This window comes from Sus scrofa, chromosome 8, assembly GCF_000003025.6.
Source record: "Sus scrofa isolate TJ Tabasco breed Duroc chromosome 8, Sscrofa11.1, whole genome shotgun sequence".
Lineage (NCBI taxonomy): Eukaryota > Metazoa > Chordata > Mammalia > Artiodactyla > Suidae > Sus > Sus scrofa.
In genome coordinates, this window is record NC_010450.4 from 60,895,384 (window position 1) to 60,910,839 (window position 15,456).

At 35.3% G+C, this 15,456-nt stretch overlaps 1 long non-coding RNA gene across 1 annotated transcript in view; it reads left to right on the plus strand.

The window, feature by feature from the left end:
* The window catches only part of LOC110261975, an 82,764-nt gene extending 70,707 nt beyond the window's left edge, over window positions 1–12,057 (plus strand). Inside the window, exon 3 of the long non-coding RNA XR_002346382.1 lies at window positions 11,045–12,057. This is a non-coding gene — a long non-coding RNA (uncharacterized LOC110261975). The remainder of the gene's footprint in view (window positions 1–11,044) is intronic.

A 15,456-nucleotide genomic window follows, 5' to 3' on the forward strand; every position in this document is an offset into this window, starting at 1 on the left:
ATCTCTGGACTGTGTACATCACAGGAGCATCTCAGTCTATTTTTCCCTGTTGGATGGGACAGGATGGCTGGAGTGGGCTGACTCTGGGTATTTCTCTTCTCTCCTATGGAAGACTTAGAGGTGCTTTAGTTAGAAATTTCTCTTCCCAGGTCAAGAAGGCCCTGATAGTACCCCGGGAGTTAGGCTTTGGTTAACTAGTTTCCCCTGGGGGCAGGCCTTATTAAGGACAGAGTGCTCTGGTGTACTGCAGAATGACTCCCTTCTCCTTTCCTATGCAGGAAATCCAAGAATATTTTCCTCAAATATATACTGTGGGAACCTGGCCAAGCTCCTGGAGGTAAATCTCACAAGATATATTTGGGGCTCCCTGTGACAGAATCCCCTTGGAGGTTTTTGCTGTCAGAGTTGGCTGCGCTGAGTTCTAGCAGTCTGTCAGGTATAGCTCAGGTTTTCCTACCAGGGCACTGCTTCCCACAGCATGAGGGTTTTGCTCCAGGAAGCAGTCATTTCCTGTATTAACCCGTCTCTCCAGTTTTGGCAGCTGAACATTTCCCTGTATCCTCCCCTCTCTTAGGAATCCTGAGAGAGTTGTTGTTTTTGGTCTATTCAGCTTTGAATTTATTGTTAGGCTTGTTTGGCAACTTTGAGCTGATGGTATGTTTTCTTTTACATGTAGTTATTGTTGTTTATAGGAAGACTATTGATTTTCACTGCTGATTAGTATATGGCAAACCGGAAAATTTGTAGATCTAAAGGTGCTTCAGTTTATATTTTTATTTTCTAGATGAAAAGTTATATTATCTGCAAAAATAATTTTCATTTTAAGTATACATATTTTCATTAGTTAAAATCCTGTTTAGTTTTATTAATATCTTCTGTTGTTCATTTAGTTTGCTTGCTTTTTTTATTTTCTTGTTTAAGAATTTGTGCTTTAAGATTTGTTTATTTCTTTTTGCATTTTTGAATTCCTTTTCTTGTATAGCCAAAAATGTCTCAATGCTGGGGTTGTTTTGACTGAATTCAAAGTTCCAAAAAAAAAAAATGTTCCTTTTGCAGTATTATGTTCAAGAATTCATTGATGAAAAGATATTATGACTCTATTTTTTTCCTCCAACCAAGTTCATTAGCTTCATTGAATAAATCACTTCTTCCAGGCCTAAGATGCAAAAAATAGCTGACCTTGAAGTCTCTGGCTAAGGAGCTACCAGGGAAGGACAAAGAAATGAAGTGCTTCCTTTTTTATTTTTTCTTTTAGAAATATTTATGTATTTAATTGAGGTATTGTTGATTCTTAATGATGTGTTAGAATGGAGTGTTTCTTGAACATTTGCCTTTGGCCATTCACTTCCCAAGGGCTACTACTCTGCTTTCTCTTTTGATTTCTGTGCTGGTTAAATGTGGCTTTCAAGATTCTGGCCAAAGTTTATTTTATTAAAAATGTTAATATTCAAAATATTTTTTGTGAAAAATTAAACATATTCAAAAGGAAGAAAATTATGTAATATATCTCCATATATTTACCCAGCTTCCATAATTATCAACTCATGTCAATTGGACCTATCTATGCTCCTATTTCTCTTTCTTTCTCTTGGGTTATTTTGGAAAAAACACCACATGTCATACTCTACTATCTACATGTATTTTCAATCTATCCCTAAAAGATGGCTCATTTTAAAATATAACCTCTATTGATAGGCAAAAGACAAATAAAGTTTCCTTAATATAATTGAACATATAAAGATTGTTTATATCCCCACAATTATGTCTTACTTTTTTTAACAATTTAATTTTTTAAATCATGATCCAAATAAATTCCATGTATAGCAATTGGTGGATATGTCTCTTCAGTCTCTTTTAATCTACAGCTTCTACCACCAACTCACTATTATATTTCTCATTATTATTTGTTGAAGAAATCTTACGGCTTGTTTTACAGAATTTCCTAATCTGAATGTTGCTTATTGCATCCTGTGGTATATCTCAATGGGTCCTTTGTTCTTTTTTCTATGAATTGATCACATTGAGGTTTTAGTTTTTTGGACAAAGCTACTTAATAGGTGGTGTTGTATTTCCATTAGAAGCATCATTGCATCTGCTTGTCTCTCTCTCTTTTTTTTTTTCTTGTGAATTTAGCAATGATCACTGCTAGGTCCATTATTTTGTAAAGGGTTGCAGAAGGATGATATTTTGATCAGTCATTCCTTTTCAGTTATTATCTGAAAAAATGTGGATGAATAAACAGTTCTCCTCCTAGCAACTCTTTGTCTCTCTGAATTCTGAGCACATAGGGGTAGGACTGCACAATACATGCTTCGGTCTTTTGCTTATTTACCAGATTTCAAGAGAATGAATTGGCCTCCTAGCATCCTTGCAAAGTAATGGATTAGTTTTTTAAAATATATTTTTAAACAGCTTATGAATAAAAACATTTGATATGTTTTAAGCAATTAAAATTATTATTCTTATTCATGCCCAAATTTCCTAGATTTGGATGAGAGGAGTGTCTCCCAATTAGCGCCTGAGTCCTTTTGACATAATGTCAATAATGTGTGCTTCCTTACTATTGAGCTTGACAGCATGTTCTAGGCTAAACTTGCGTATTTCCCACCCCAGCTTGAAATGTAATAATTTTTTGAGGAGCTCCTGTTCCTTTGTGAGAAATGGCATTTGGATACCAAAATCTGGGTCAGATGACCGAAATTCCAGTTTTCAATGACATCATCATTACTATTCATTCCTTTTACCATGTACAGCACACAATGGGAAATAATACTTGCTCTCAAAAATATGATTGATGAAAATAGTTTGAGAATTTTTCTTTCAGTTCTTTTTCCCATTTTGTGTATATCCCATTAGGAATGAACAGTTGATTTACTGTTTTAAAAATAGTTAAAAATAGCACAAATAGTTCCCCTCAGTGTAGTTATTTTTAACACTTCCACAAGGCTGTACTCATTTTTAAATTAATCTTCTGCTGGGATTTTAAGATTTTTAAAAAGTTCTGTATTGTACTTATAGAAAATGTTTGTGATTTTATCAATGCTTTTCTTTTTTCAAAAATGCTTTTGCTTTTGGTTATTTCTCTGTTTTGAAAAAATATAAGCAAGTATTCTCTTTCTTAGATCAATATCAGGATATAAAGCATCTTTAGAGATGAATAACATCTGTGTGTGTGTATAGTGTGTGTATGGGAGAGAGAAAGAGAGGTTCAAGAATGTGTGCTGGATTTTGGCATGACAAGTAAAGCTGTCTGAATTAATGGAAACTTCTCAAGATGATTTAAATGTACATATTTATAACTTAGAGTCTGTTTAATTTGACTGTTAATAGGCTAATGTATATAATTTACCTTTTTTCTAACATATCCTCTGATATATTGTTTACGAAGTTGGTATGATTTCACTGAGTTTATTTGAGCAATTGTGACTGTGATTTTCATTTATATTCTAATGTGTAAAGATAGCTTTGACAAATAGAAGATCATTTGGAAATAATCTTTTTATTAGAACATAGAAAATAAGTAATGCATTAAATGTGACTTAATAATATTCATTTTTAACTGAGGATGAAATAAGTCTACTGAAATTATGTATCAACATTGCTATATTGATTCTTCAAATTTAATTTAGCGTAGCCCTAACCTTTGAGAATAATTTTTATTTTGCTTGTTTTAGTGACCGCCAATGATCCTTGCCTCCTGGTATTTATGTCTTTATGTTGTCTTCTTCCACCCTAGACCCAGCCTGATACAGTAAACTTTTCTCCAGTATTTTTCTTTGATTGTATTTCTTCTTATAATCTTTACACATATTGATAACTGTCAAACCAATGACATGTTAAAAAGAAGATTTTGTTTACTAGGATTCTAGGCTTTTAAAATGCTCATCTCAAGAAATGCAGTTAATGGATGATGGATGACACTTTCCAAGTGACCAGTCGTGTTTGAAAATATGTCAAGATGTGGAGGCAATGTAGTGAAAGGAGAGCAGTGTGATAGGGTAGTGACACTGGGACATGGTGGAAGGAAAGAGAAATTCTTAACATCCTGAAATGAAACTTGGGCACATGAGGGTCTAAAGAGAATTTAAAAAAAAAAAGCTTACCAGTATAATGGCACAGCCGATTATATTCTTGGCCACACTTTCAAGAAAACCTATAGTCAAACTCTTCTGAAAGGTCAGGGTATAAAGAATTAGACATTTTTTTGTGTGTGTGGTGATCCTGGGTTTTGCAACTAGATAGAGCATGCTTGCCTAGTTTTACATGGGTTTTATCTATTGTTTCATCTGTCTTCTTCCCTGAACTTATCTTTTCCACAGATTGGCTCTTCTGACTCTGCATCAATGGATGGAAATACCATCCAACTTATGACTCAAGATAGAAACAAGAGACTCATCCTTAACATTTGCCTGCCCCTTAATTTTCATAATCATTCACTGAGTCTTGTCAAGATTCTTCCTGAAATATCTCTCAAATTTGTCCTCTCTGATCACAACCTCACAGACATAGCTTTAAGTTAGAAACTCCACAGCTGTGTTCTGATCTATTAAAATAGCTTCCTGACTCTTCCGCCAATCTTCAGAATCTGTCTAGTTCTAAACTATTCTCTGCACTTCCATTAATTTTTGTTATAAAACACAGATGTAAATTCTCTGAGTTTCAGATAGAAAATCTTTAATTGTATTGAATCATGACCTGTTAGAAGTCCAGATACCTCAGGATGGCAGATTTATCCTGTTGACCCAAAGTATCTTCGGAAATTATACTGCTTTCCAAATAATTTCCTTAACTGTAAATAGAATCCATTCCTGAGGTTCTTGGTAGCATTCGGTTGGTCCAGGGATGGGCAAAGGACAATGCAAAGGCAATTCAAATCTTTTTTTGTGGGAAGTGGGAGAAATTTGGGGTTGGGTTAGAGAAATGGAGAGAGAGAAAAATAGAGATTAAAATTTGGTCTCTCTCATGACTGGACCTCTTTCATTATAAATTTAAAGGACTCCGGCAATCATCTTCCTTCTTTCATGTGACCTGAGTAATAGATACAGTAGGTATGTTGAGAAAAATCATTTGTACCGGTTATCAGAAAGAACCAGACATGAAAGATGACAGAGCTTGCTCCTCAGCCTCTCATTGCTGATCCCCTGAAACATGAGTTTCTGCTATTCTATGGAAAGAAAAAAAAAAAAGGTGAAAAGTAGAAGACACAGTAATTCTACTAATTACTAAGTTATAAGGCTGATTTTATTAAAGTTCAATTTTAACACAAAGAATTAATGGAGCTTTTGAAATTTGTTATATCTCTATAAAAAGCTATACACACATATTATTTATAATATTGAATATTAGAGTTAGATAAGGAAAGCATTCACGGGGTAGTAACACAATTTTTCATTTGTCTTTATCTAAAAATTTAAATCTTTGTCATTTCAGAAAAAAAAACTATTTTTCTCTGTAAATGATACTTAATGTGTAATTGCAATGAGATGTATTATTTCAGCCCAATGGGAATCGAGGGAAATGATGCCCTATGCCCTGTACCCCACCTCTGCTCACCTATTCACAGTTACAGATTAGATTTTTGTTAATAACCATGTCAGCCTAAGCTATATAGAACTTCTCTGTTGTCCCAAAACTGAATATGAGTCTTAAAGCTGAAGACGAATGGGCTCTATGCACCCAATTTCTGAAACAGGCCACTGGCAATTAAGTCGAGAATCTCTCCACACTTCTGACTCTAATCCTTGGATATTAATCTTGAGGCATGTCTCCTATACTGGCTAGACTGTATTGGAGACAGATATAAATATGTAACGAATGATTTAAGAAAGGTGGTTTCAGAGAGCCGTGGGCACTCTGAAGGATATAAAAACTGACTGTGATAGAATGTGACTGGGCCAGGGACTTTGGACTGGATGGTGAGCAAAGAACTCTAAAAAAGATGACTGTTGGGCTGAGATTGGATGATGGAATAGATTCAGCTACCTGAACACTCTGAGGAAGGGCACACTGTCCAAAGGAACAAACACAAAGATCAGGAAGTGGGGACATGTCAGAGGAGTTTGCAGAACAGAAAGAAGTTCTATGGGTTCTGAGAGGCATAGATCACATTAGTATTACAACTTTTAATAAATTTGCTAGAGTATGTCTGACTGTGACCGTATAAGTAATTTGGCCTTTGAGTTTTTCAATATATAGTAACAATGAAGTATATCTCAATTTTATATTCAGTGTTGTCTTTATTTGAATTATTGTAATTAATTAGAAAAGGGTGTGAACCATTCTTAACATACTCTATGTAATGTCAAGTCATGTGTTCTAAATGTAGAATGGAGGCTTGTTTTCATAAAAAATATTGTTCATTATAGACATGAATATCCAGGAATTTTATATAAAGTTTTATCAGCACTTTATACTGAGAAAAGAACTTTAGTCAATACCATTGTAACACTTTTGTTTGAATGTAAAAGGAAGAACTATTCCTCATGTCAACTTTCCCCGATATTTCGAGCTTGCTCACCTAATGTGGCTATCAGGTGGGGTTTTTCTTTTTTTGGTCAAATCACTCATCTCTTTTCTTTTACCTAGAGGAATTGGCAAGTATATACTTTTTAACTTACTGTAAAACGTTAAGAGTCTTCACTTTGAGCAGATCTTTATTTTAAGATCTTAAGAAGACTATCAGTAACTGATGGAGTACCACAGGATTTTAATCCATTGATGACTTGCAGGAAGCTATTGTAAGTCAATATACAAGGTTCATCAGCACAGTGTCTACAGCAGCAGAAATTGACTTGTAGGCATAGGTGTACTTCAGTACTGTAGTTATTAGCTCCATTTGTCAATATGGAGAAATGAAGGCTAAGAAAGATTAATTGGCTTTGCCAAGGTTACAAAACATTGGAGTGACAGAACCAGAACAAAAGCCTATATTGTCTGACACCCAAATCTCAGCTCAGAGTCCTACATAATTTTCCTCCAGCTAAATGCGACCAGTTTGGTGGATAACAGGCTCACTGCAATGCTTTTTATTGTGACTTTTTGGTAATTAATAACTAGCGATGCCCTCTCTGTTCTTTCTAAGATGTTAAACTGTTTCTCAGTGAGTTCTCAGTCATGAATCTTTGTTCTGTACTTGCCTATATTTCTCGCCCCATTGACTTCACAGTGAGATGGAATACAGGAGAGATGTAAAGCCTCTGCCCTTTTTTCCATTAGTGACAATATTTTTCCAGTTCAGTTACAGGTTTAAGCATAGGCTCTTTGTTGGCAATTCATCTAACACCTCACTCACACACAGCCTCACACACACACATGCTTCCTAAATCTTTATGTTTTTATTCTACTAATTTCAGAGACAAAGTAATGTGATTTTTTTTTCCTGTTTTTACTTTGTATGATTTTATCATGAAATATGTGAGTTCTGCAACAACTTTTTGATAGGATGGGTTACCAAGGATTAATCCTATGCATTTGTGAACAACTCAGCTACATTTTACCTTATTTCTCATAGTCTTGGATTTGTTTCATAAATCAGATTTGCCTTTGTGAAATGTAGCAATATTTTGGGAAACATAAATAATGACATTGAAGTCTTCCATTTAAAAATGTGATATACATTTAATTAATTTTCTTAGCACATCCCAATGGCAGTCAAGATTGGAAGACTTTTCCTCTTTAAAATGTGCTGAGCACACTTGCATTAGTATATCTTGATAAGAAAAGACTATGGCAAGGTACAAAGGAAAGACAGTGCAATGAATGTCTTGTTGCTCTGGAAGCAAAAGTACCTAGGTAATAAGTTGCCACTCAATTTAGATTTCACCCCAGATAACAGACCAAGATATTAGTAACACTAAATGTGAAGAGAATATACCCAAAGCTGGTTACTAGCTTGTGATCTTGGAAACATTTGGGTGATTTCTTTATTATTTGCAGTTTTTCATTGCAATACATGTATTATAAATTCTGATTGCATTTTAAAAAATTAGAAGTGAAGGTTTATTATTTTCATAAATTTCACATATTTTGCCAATGCTTTTAACCAACATGATTTAAAATGTTAGCATGCCTGTTTCCATATGGTTTCATTTTATTACAAGTAATTCAATTATTGATATTTCAAAAAAATGAATAAAACTCATTAGTTTTTTCAGAATGTGCCCTCCTGATTATTATAAATCCTAAATTTTTCTTGCATGGAGAATATTTGGCATAACTCTATGTATCTGTTTAAAAAAGTTAACATCTAATCTAGAGAATTTCTTTCTCCTTTGATTGATGGACAATTTTTAAAGAATGTAGTTTGTCAAGAAGCCTTTTCCTTTTCCTTCCTAAAATCCCTATTTCAGATCAGTGCTAGCAATTTCCTGCCTGTGATGACATTCAAGACTTGAGATATCCTTGTCTTTGACAGCAAAGGACATTTGTTCTGTTGGAGCCTCACTCTTATCACTGACAACAATAAAATTGTCAAGTGTGTTATTTGAAACATCAAGTTCAATAAGAATCTTTGTGTAAGGGACATTGGATATAATAATATTTTCTTTCTTAACCAATGGCGCACACAGCTCGGCTTTGGAATATTTGTGGATTAAATGACAAATACGACATAGTTACAAAAGAATGTAATTACAGGGAATCAAGGAAGACATTTCTGTAAATGATTGAGTGGAATGTAAGTTATTTGTGGAACTATATATTTGGAATCAAAGGGACTCCAGCAACAAATGATTTAAAATACAAATACATTTTAATTCTCAACAGATTTGAAGTTAAATATCTGGGTTGTCACTAAAAAATGAATGAAATAAGATAAAAATTAGACTTGTGTATCTGTTTATGTACAGAATCTCCCTGCCATGTGGAAATAATAATTCATTCATTTTCTGTATTGGCTGAATCCATGTTCTTCTGACCCAATTTAGACCCCTATTTCTGAATGGATTCAATCTCTGTAAATAAAAGGAAATTTACCTAACTGCCTTGTGACTAACTGACGTAAGGTAGATGAAAAGAAGTTTAACGACTAAATTTATAGATTCACAACTTTTAAAGCCTTCCAATTTATTCCACCTACTCCTGACAAAAATCATAATTATGCTGAATCTTAGGAAAACTTCAGTTAGAATGAGATTCATAGTTCTTATAAACATTTTAAAAGTGGTAGATCTGTCACAATTACCAGATCCAACACCCAGTGTAATAGTTATGGAATTATTGAGACAGTCACCAGAAATTTTTATTTTTAGCATGTGCGAAGCAACTCTATTTTACACTAATAATTATAATTAGATCACATTTTTATTTTTCAAGCACAGAAATATCTCAGTCCTTAATTCCTTGGTTTCTGGTTTTGCACGATTCCTAAAATATAAACTTAGACAATATACCTCGAAACAGAAAATTAGTAAACATATATGATAGGGTTAAGACTACATTATAATGTTTTCTTATTTTAAATGTATTGCGGAATTCCCATGGTGGCTCAGCAGTAACAAACTGGGCTAGTATCCATGAGGTTGCGAGTTAGATCCCTGGCCTTGCTCAGTGGGTTAAGGATCTGGTGCTGCCATTAGCTGTGGTGTAGGTTGCAGACATGGTTTGTATCTGGCATTGCTATGGCTATGGCTGTGGCGTAGGCCAGCAGTTGCAGCACTTATTTGACCCTAGTCCAGGAACTTCCGTATGCCACAAGTGCAGCCCAAAAAAGAAAGAAAGCATTGCATTTCCTTGGAACACTATACAGAAGAAAAATACACAGTATTGCAATACTTACCCACAGAATTATAGGTAAGAATTGTCATACCATTTTTCTTAAGTAAAATCTATCCTGTGAAGTTCTATTCTTTTGATTGATGTGTAAGCTACATGGGTCCAAGGAGATGTAACTTCTTTTTAATAGATGGGGGATATATTGTGTTCTTTCCTGTGTGCATACACATCTGAAAGAGTGTCCAGGGTAGAATCTATTAATGCTAAAATGCATCTAGATTTGCATTAATATCTAAAATGGAGAAAAGGAGAAGATTATTCTGCAATAAGATTTACTTCTCTTCATTTTATTTCCTCTTTAGTTCCTGTCTTCCTTCCTCACTTGCTTACTTGTGTACACCCCTGATTCACATACAGTCCAAGACCGATAGCCAGATTCCTTTCTAGGTTTGCTACTGAGTTGAATCGGTTTCTCTACCAAAGAGTGAGCAAACTGCAGGAAACCATTTTAGGCATTTGGGAGATAATGATTTTATTTTTTTAAAGATTTTACTGAGAAAAAGCCTCAGCTCTGAATTAGAGGACTTTTTAGAAGTTGAAAATAATAAGTGAGTGCATAATTAAAGTTACTTAGTTTGACAATTATATATCCTTTATATTATTTCAAGCCATGGAATATTTAATTGGTATAGTGCACCAAAATGAAAAGATCTTGGAGCCACTTTCTCTTTTTAGAACTTTCATATAGTGAATTCCTGTTGTGGCTCAGTGGAAATGAACCCGACTAGTATCCATGAGGATACAGGTTCTATCCCTGGCCCCACTCAGTGGGTTAAGGATTTGGCATTGCTGTGAGCTGCAGTGTAGGTTGCACATGTGGCTCAGATCTAGGTTGCTGTGGCTATTGTGAAGGCCAGCTGCCATAGCTTGGATTTAACCCACAGCCTGGGAACTTCCCTATGCTGCAGGTACAACCCTAGTTAAAAAAAAAAAGTTAATATATATTAATAATATATATATTTATTATATATTTAGTTATTACTACATACATAATGCTGGCCAAATATCCTAGAATTCAGCTGATAAGTCACATGAGTTTTCATTCTAATGAGCAGTATACATACAGTTGGAATTCCACATGACTATGCTATATCCAGGCTTTTACCAGATTACCTTACTTTAGAAATTTTGGCAGTCTCCAGGAAAGGCATATATGTCTGCTCTGCTCACTGCTTATCAAGCAGCCTTCCAGCTCTAGAACCCTGATGTCCACTCTGTTCAGTTTACCATGGGCTCTGTAACATGTCATCTCATCCTTCGTCTCTTCTCTCAGGTGACTATTGCTTGTCCAAACTGCCTCATCTCAAGTTTGGGCTGAGAGCTGGCTTTTCAGTTCGCCCCAGGAATCATGGAGAGCAGGTTGTAATGTTTAACAAGATTTTACTGAAGACTTGGGAACAACAGAAGAGAAATATAATACAAAGAACTTTTAAGAGGATTCTCTATAGAACCACTCTCAGTACAAGCCAGAGTCAGCACCGTTCCTCCAGCATCTGCCAGACTCTGACATGTAAATGTGCTGGGTTATTATTATTATTATTATTATTGTGTGTTTGGATTTATTAATGGAATTAAATGTTTGTGAAATCTACATATTCAAATATTCAAATGTTTTTGAACCTTCAACCTGTCAGATTCATCGGGATTCAGTTTACCTCCCCTCGAAGACAGTGACTTTGAGAAGTTCTCTAATTCAGGTACCATCTTTTCAAAACTAGCACAAACTAAGCAATTTTCTCCTCCTCCTCCGAGTAGGAGGATTATTTCTAAAGTACTGATTGTTACAATACATTTATTAGTTTAATCTCTGCCATACCATGGTATTTTTAAGTAGAAAAAAATACCATTGTTTTAGTTGGTGTGACATCAGTCAGCAACTCCATTCTCTTTTTGAATTCCTCTCCTTCTTTTGTTTCTCTGACTGTCACCCATGAAACATGGTACTCTCACTGCCAGGCCCTAAACCACGTGTCTCCACAAAGTTCCCACCAGCTCCTTCCCACTTGTTCCATTTCTCCATGACCCCCTCCCTCCTGTCTGCACCCCTACCAACTCTCCAAGCTCATCTTTGGTCTGAGGAAGGGAAACATTTTGAGCAAAAGAAGGCACATTCTGTAATCAGATATTCGGCAAAATTGCTTTAGGAAATTTCCTGAGAATGTCTGTCAGGGTCAATAAACTTGCCAAAGAATTCTGACGCCTAATGAGCCCAGTTCTTGCAGAACTGGGAATTCATGCCAAGGCTGCCTGGGATGTGCTGGAGCAAAGTGAAGGGAGCAACTGAGCCTGAAGCAACTATCACCTTAGATTTAGCATGATAATAACTGATACACTGGCACACGTGTGCATTTACGTTTTACCTGATGCTTTGCTCTAAAGCACAATTATTTGTGTTTTCATAATTTCTAACACAGTGTTAATATATATAAATGCTAGTGACTTTTTGTATTATTTCTTTAAGAAACTTTGAATGTACACAGTACTTTATGTCATAAAGTTTTCATCTTTCTATAATCACGTAACAGGAAAGATGAGAGAATTACAGTATTTATCATTAATAATATTTCTTGATTTGCTTATGCACGACTCATTGAAAAAATATATCACTTATACCTATAGATTATCAAAGGAGTCATCTTTAAGCCCTTGGAAAGGGTAGTTCTGACATTCCCAGAGTAAAGTGGATTGCTGGTCAAGGTCAGAAGTACAAAAGAGCTTTTCTTTAGGGCCACACCTGCAGCCTATGGAAGTTCCCAGGCTAGGGACTGAATCAGAGCTGCAGCTGCCAGCCTACATCACAGCCACAGCTATGCCAGATCTGAGCCACATGGGTAATCTAGACTGTAGCTTGTGCCAACACTGGGTCCTTAATCCACTGAGCGAGGCCAGGGATCAAACCCTCATTCTCAAAGGGAAAAGCAATGAGTCCTTAATCTGCCAAGTCACAGCAGAAACTCCCTGAATTAGTGTTTTCACTAGTTTGAAGATAACTTTATTTTAGTGACAGCAAAATAAAATTATTTAGCCAAGGCAGTAGTGAGTATTAGAGAGTAAGGGGAAGTGCTTTTGGATTAATAGGAGCATTCTTATTTTAAAGTCAGTAAAGAAATTTTGCATTGAGGGAAGTAGGAAATACTAAAAAATTCCAAAAAGTTCCAAGAAATCAGTTTGTTAAAGAATCATAGAAATGTTGCAGCTATTGATTTAGTGAGTTGATGCTACAGCTGGCCATATTATCTACTAAAATGGCAACATTGTTATATGTTATGCTATCATAATAAAGGGGATAAAGGAATACACATGTAGGCCTTTTGCCCATTCTTGAGTTGAAATTGTAGTGGCACACGCCACTGCTCACATAAAATCCAACAGTTCTCCTGACTTAAAAATGCTACATTTGGAAAAAAATGTCCAAACCTCTGAAATAAAACTCAAGCGACAATTATTTAGGAGGCAGATCCAAAGTGTAAAGTTTTCTTTTAAAGCAAAATGTTCTGAATCACTTTCAAATATTTGAGACTAGCTATGAATCTCTTTTGTGAACTGAGAAAAAAATCTAAATATTGAAAGCAATAGAAAGTTAGTACCTACTTAAGAAAACAGAATATTCCTTTATATGTATTGTGTGTGTGTCTGTGTGTATGTACTAGATCTTGTGTTGATTTTATTACTAATATAGGAAGCACCACAGGCACTGGCATCCCAGACAGCTAGAGAGATACAACCTAGGAGCATATTGTTATTTACACCTTTGTAACAAATACTGCTGCAGGTGCCAAGGTAGGTGCAAAATTTTCAGATTATCACCTGGTTTGTTTGCAAGAAGGAAAAGCATCATGCTGCTTAGCAGAAATGTTTTAAGATTGTGATTCTAACACCTTCTCTCTGTGTAAGACAAACCCTTCAACTCTTGCATCTGTGATGGTGTCACATTTCATTGAAAAGAATCTATGCCAATTGTACAGCTGTGTGATGGCAGCCAAAAATAAAGAGATTCTGTAGTTCAAGAATTACAACCTATTAAAATACCTTAATTTTGAAAACTAGGAATGTGTTTGGGTTTCTTTAGGTCATATATTTGTTGGATTTCTAAAAACAACCCACAAACGAATTAGTGAAGAATTCAACATTCATACTGCCAGCCCTAAATTGAGCACCTATATAAAAGTAAAAAGAGAACACCATTGCCATGTTAGTTATTTTACATGAATATATTCTGCTGACTTATCCTATATACTCACATGATGGTTAATTAGCTATCTGTAACATTCCTATTTTAGAGCAGTCACTGCTGACTTTGAAAATGTTATCTGTTTCTATTTGCTTGTGTGGTGCTGTTCTTGGGAGCTCCTAATACTCATAAAAGAGGAAGAAATATAGTACAGTTAGGTGTTGGAAAATCGTAAGCGTTATGTACTATCTGATTGTAACAAGAGTGAATACTGATAAGCGGCCTATGTGCCTTGGCTGTTCCAATGGTGTGTTGGATTTAGAAACAAACCCATAAACTCATTTCATGTCAGTATAAACCTTCTGCTGAATTGCTACAGGAAACAGTCTACAAGTTGCAGTGGTATCAGAACATGTCTGTCTGGATTGAAGGGAGCAGGAGGAATCTGATATTTGAAAGTCCATATTATTTGTAGAATGGCTGGCTGTCCACCAGCTGTCTCTTCATTCCATAACCTTAATTTTGTTTTCCATGTCCTGACCCCTCATTATATTTTTTACACTTTTTTTTTTTATTGAAGTATGGCTGATTTACAATGATTTTCATTTCTAGTTTAAAGTGATTCAGTTTTACATATATTCTATAACATATTCTTTCCATTGTGGTTTATTACAGGATATTGATTATAGTTCCTGTGTTATACAGCAGGACCTTTGTGTTTATCTATTTTATAAATAGTAAGTTGCATCTGCTAATCCCAAACTTCTGATTTATCCTTCTGCCTTCTTTCCCCTTTTGGTAAACTTGTTTTCTGTTCTGTGACTCTGTGTCTGTTTTGTAAATAAGTTCATTTGTATCACATTTTATATTCCACCTATAAATGGTATCACGTGGTATTACACATTTCTTAGTAATGACTAGCTCCGTGTCAGTAGCTCTCCTTTCTCGCCCATGAAAACTCCTCAGGCTTCTCTGTGGCTTGGGTCTGTGAGCTGCCCTCATCATCCTCATTTGTTATCCTTCCTGTGCTCCATTTCTTGCATGATCTATGTTATGCTTTCTTCTCCCTTCAACTGAATATACAGGACAAAATAAACCTGGGATCTGGATGTGTAGGGGCCAATATTCGTAGGGGCCTTTGTATTTTAGTATTTAAATTCCATCAACCAAAGCACTCATAAGTTCCTGGTTTGGTTGACATACTGTTTATATTATGATTTGCCTATTAAATGTCTATAAATTCAGTATTTTGAACACGTTGTCATACAACTGTTGCACTGACAGTAAAATAATTTTCACATCTTTATCTTTTCCCCTTATGACCCATTTTTATCTCCACCATCATTTACTATACACACACACACAGGCACAAGCACACACACACAGGCACAAGCACACACACACATGTGTGCACACACATACATACAAGCACATACATACCCTAAATACCTCAGTGAATTATGATTGGGGAAGGATCCCTTAAGTGCTGTGTAAAAGAGAACAGAAATTCTTAA